Here is a 4,947-nt window from a genome sequence, read left to right as displayed (position 1 = left end):
CAATGTCACTTGATGGAAGCCTTCTGAAGGCTGAATGAAGAAGGAGTACACATGGTGAGGACTCTAATGCAATTTCAGGGAAAGACCAGCAAGGAGACAATTTTGAAGATGTCATCTTCCAAATCCAGGACTGGGGCAGGAAGTCAGCAGTAGAAATTGCTGATGAGGAAGTCTTGAGGTACTTGAAGTCTCCCAGCAGGGAAATGTCACCACTACCAGCCTTTCTACATACACATGCATGCCTTCAAGTGCCATAGTGGAAGGTCTGTTGAGCACAGGTGCCAGAGTTATGACTGAAAAGACATTCCTTGTCTAATGAGTTCTTTGAGCAATGGGTTCTTCTGGGGCAAATTGAGGTTGCCTTCTAAAAACAGTATTTTAAGTGTAATTATTCAAGTTTAATTATTCAAGGGATGCAGTGGCTTAGTGGTTAAGACGCCAGTTTTGATGATCGTAAGTTTGGAAGGTTGACAGTTCGAGGCCCAAGCATGACGGAGTGAGCTCCCATCACTAGTCTCAGCTTCTGCCAATCTAGCAGTTCAAAAGCATGCAAATACAAGTAGATAAATAGGTACCACTTTGGTGGGAAGGTAACAACGTTCCATTCAGTCATGCTGGCCACATGACCACCAGAGCAGTCCTCGGACACTGCTGGCTCTTTGGCTTACTAATGGAGATGAGCACTGCCCACTACAGTAGACATAACTAGACATTCATGTCAAGGAGAAACCTTTACCTTTACCTTTATTCAAGTTTAATTAACATTTCTGTGCACTGTTTCTTGTATGATTGCTCAAGTTCAGATCTGAGAATCCTGTTGTGCAATTTCTTTTTAAAATTCTATCATGCATTTGTTTTTATTTTTCTTGTCACCCTAGGTGTGCTTTGTATCACAGAACTACCGATTATAGCATTCCAGTGTTGTAACTGCTTTTCAGAAATAGGAACAGCTCCCACCTTAGATACAGAGAAGCCTGGGTTTGGATCTAGGGTACAACACCACACAGTACTCCTGGCTGCCTGACAGTGGAACACAACATGGACTTATAGCTCATCTCCTTCATAAGCCAACTGGCTACTTTGAACTACATCTCCCCTTTGCTATACCTAGGCCAGCATTGGCAGGTAGCATTCCCTAAGAGCTCATTACTCTCTTCTTTCTCACCCCTTGCCCCCCACACCATATACTTCATATACTCCAGGTAGCAGCTATGTGCACCCACAGAGTCGTGTGATATTTGTGACTGAGGAGAGAAAGGAGGTCATTGGACCTGAAACTTTCAAATTCCTTGTCCATTTGCAAAGCAGGTTATGACCTATAAAGCCCTATATGCCATGTTGTGTACCCTATAAAAGTTCTGCCTCCTCAAATGAATTTCTCTTTCACTCCACTAATTTCTAGCATTTCTTTGGATGCCTAAACTGTATTTCTAAGTGAAGTGTTATATAATTGTAGTGCTAGAAATGTGGAGACTGAAATAAATTTAATGAGCGGGAGCAAGAATTCTTGTTTTGGGAGACAATGCTCGCATTTCGCCCCCTTCTCAAAGCTATATCCCATGTACTCAACTTATGCGGAGCAAATCCATAACTCTACTCATATGGAAAGCCCCTGGCCACTACTGATAAAAATGGCTTTAAAAAGATTAACAGTTCAAATGTACTGTAATCTATGTGTGATCAGAAGTAAGTAGCTTTTAATTCAGTGGTGATTACTCCTGGATAGGGAATAGATTGCAGTCTGATAGACAAAGGGCCCGAACAGACAGGCCAAAATAAAGCTGCTTCCAGTCTCTTTGGAGGTATGCTGTTTAAATGGCACACACATCTTAAGAGGCCAGAAGCTGCACCAAAGCTGCGCTCCAATCCTTAGGAGGCTGGAAGCTTTGTCATGGCTTCCAGCCTCTTAGAACGCATGCATCATTTAAATAGTATACCTCCAAAGTGACCCAAAGCAGCTTTATTTTGGCCTGTTTGTTCAGGCCTAAAGTGACTCTGAAAGGGGACTTTTATCCCATATTCTCTGAACTGCCTTCCTTCCTTCTTGATACAATACAAGCTAGCACTTTAACCGTATGATACTCATCCACCATTTAGTAGGGCCACACCCCTGCAACTGTAAAAGTTAATAAAACATGGTTTATTAACCCCTGGGTTTGTTTACCCTGTTATTCAGACATGGATGCCCTCTCTAGTTCGTTTTTCTACCAAAATCCATAGAAACTGACCAATCACCAGTGCTACCAGAGTCCTGGAATCCTTTTCTGTTTTTGTTGAGAAAGAAATAACACAGAGAAGAGAAGATGACTATGCTAGGGAAACATGACCCCCCAAAAATGGAGCAAAACTCTGTGGTTTCTTCAGAGTCTCCAGCTACCAGCATAATCAGTAATACTGAACACGAGTGAGAGATGTGAGTCAAGTAACTCTGCTGTCCATCTCCAGGACAGAACGCAATCATGGGGTATCATGTTATTGCGTGAGAGGTGATCACACTCAAATTTGGGAAATGGCATGCTATTTTGGGATAATGGGAAGCCACTTCAAACGCAATTCTCATTCACGTAAATTCGCTAAACTAGCGAATTCACGTAAATGCGTTCTGGCTCCACTTTCTTTTCATTCAAAATTAAGAGAAATTCCTCACATGTGATAACGTCCACACTGAAATCAATGAACCAAGTCAGTCATGACTAAAGTCTCATTGATTTTAGTTGTTCTACATAAATTTAACTAAGCCTGGATCCAAACTAGCATACTTCAGCAGTTGACATTTTCCATGACTTTGGCAGAAAGGTATTTGCTATATTTCTGTGTGCAACATTTTTATTAAAAGAGTTAGGTAAGTAATCCATGAGTCAGGCATTGATGTCCACAAATATTTAAAAACATGATAAAAAGTTTAAAGAATAAGAAAGTGACCATAACTGTACAATTGTATATACTGTATTCTAGTTATGAATAATTCCCACTGAGTTCAATGGAGTTTACTTCCAGGCAGGTGGGTAGAGGATTTCAGCCTGAGTTGGCTCCCTAACTACCTATAAACAAACTATTGTCATTCAGGATAATCAAACTATTTCTTACATTGCAGTTATGGGCTATTTACATATGTGACTTTAAAATCCCAGCCAAACTAATAGTTGCATGTTGGTACAATGTGATTCTTGACAGTTGTTATGCTAGATGATCTAATGGGTGGTTGTTGAACCCCTTGGCCAAAGTCATTAAACCAGTTGTCTGAAGACATTGAGATTTAGGTACAAATAAGAAACTGCAGTGTAGCTCTTACATAACGCTCTTAATTAGAATCCCTTATGTTTTGTCCTTATTAGATTTTAGAGGAATATGTATTGAGACTAGATTGTCATAATCCTCATTGTTAAGAGTTTTGAAAAACAGGTTTGGTGAGGACAGGACTAAGGAACAAGGTTGTCAGGTCAGCTAGGATTTCCTCTACCTGTTTTAATATTATTTGTTGAACAGGTTTTCAAAAGCAAGTAAGCCAGATCATTGACTTTAAATCCTTAATTTTGTTGGTAAAGTATATGTTAAATAGATTGGATGTAGATGCAAATGAAATGGATAGACATTCCTGACCTCATGCTTTCCCCACCCTTCCCCAGAGCCAGAAGAAAATCCATGTCGTAAACAATGTGAAGGCACACAGCAACAACATAACATCTATGTAAAGCATCTGCATGCCTCTGGATGGGTGCATGGATGCTCCACAAGACGTGCATGTATGTTTTAAGGGCAGCCATCATCGAGTAATGCTACAAAAACAGATTCAAAAGATTTAAATTAATTAAAGATTGAGTTTAATAAGTGAAGTGCTGCTACTGTACACTAAATGCACCTGAGGAGTTAGTAGACTCATGCTGCCAACTTCTTTCTTTAGATTGGAACTTATTAGAGGTTGTGTATTTGGGGGGGGGGGGGGAGCCAGGAGTAAAAGGCCTACTCCTGGCATAATTGCACAATTGTGCTGAAGATTTTCAGACGGCGTTACACTCATCCACTTATCATGTGAAGATCCAGGAATGCTCCAGCAACAAACCATTCACTGGACAGAGACAGTGTCTCACAAAACTACAGTTCTCAGAGTTCCCTAGCGTTGAGCCAGGATACTTAAAGCAGTCTCAGACTACAGTACTAGGTTATTTCTGCAGTGTGGATTGGACCAAGAGTTCAAATCCGTTTTAGCCACGGAAACCGACTGGATGACCCTTAGCAAGTCACACTCTCTCAGCCTCAGGGGAAAGCAGTGGCAAACCCCTTCTGAAGAAACCTGACTAGAAAACCCCATGATAGAGTTGCCTTAGGGCTGCCATTAAGTGGGAAACAATCTGGAGAACAACAACAAAGCATCCACATTTTGCCCTTAAGAAGTGGACCTAGGAATCCAACATAATAATAATAATAATAATAATAATAATAATAATAATGTTTTGTTCATGGAAAGCGAGAGACAAGGCAGAAAAGGTGGCATTTATTTGTTGTTGTTGGACAAAACACTAATGAAATCAAGTTCTTCTTGAACAAGGCTGCATCTGCTGCACTACAACATTAATGCAGTCTGACTCTGCTTTAACTGTTGTGGCTCAATGCTATGCTTAATGAGGCATTCAACCTCCTTCTCTGTCAGAGGTAGCTCTGATACAAATCCCTGAATTCCCTAGCATGGAGCCAGGGCAGTCAAAGCGGTGTCAAACTGCATTATTCCTGCAGTGCGGGTGCAGCCTGGGGGAAGGTGACACGTTGTACTGGCTCCTGGCCTCCTGAAGGTGGCGCTCTTGTCACTGTCCCAACTTTCCCCCTCCCTTTTCCCTTTCCAACGGCCAGATATGAGCCGATGACGTCACGGCGGCCAGTGACGCGCCCTCGCGTGCGTCAGAAGCGCGAACGGCCAGAGCAGGAACTGGGGCCGCAGGGGCCGACGCGCCT

Source organism: Sceloporus occidentalis, unplaced genomic scaffold (genome assembly GCF_023333645.1).
Source record: "Sceloporus occidentalis isolate IW3139 unplaced genomic scaffold, rSceOcc1.0.p SCAF_4, whole genome shotgun sequence".
Taxonomy (NCBI): Eukaryota; Metazoa; Chordata; class Lepidosauria; order Squamata; family Phrynosomatidae; genus Sceloporus; species Sceloporus occidentalis.
Note: the sequence above shows the minus strand (reverse complement) of the source record.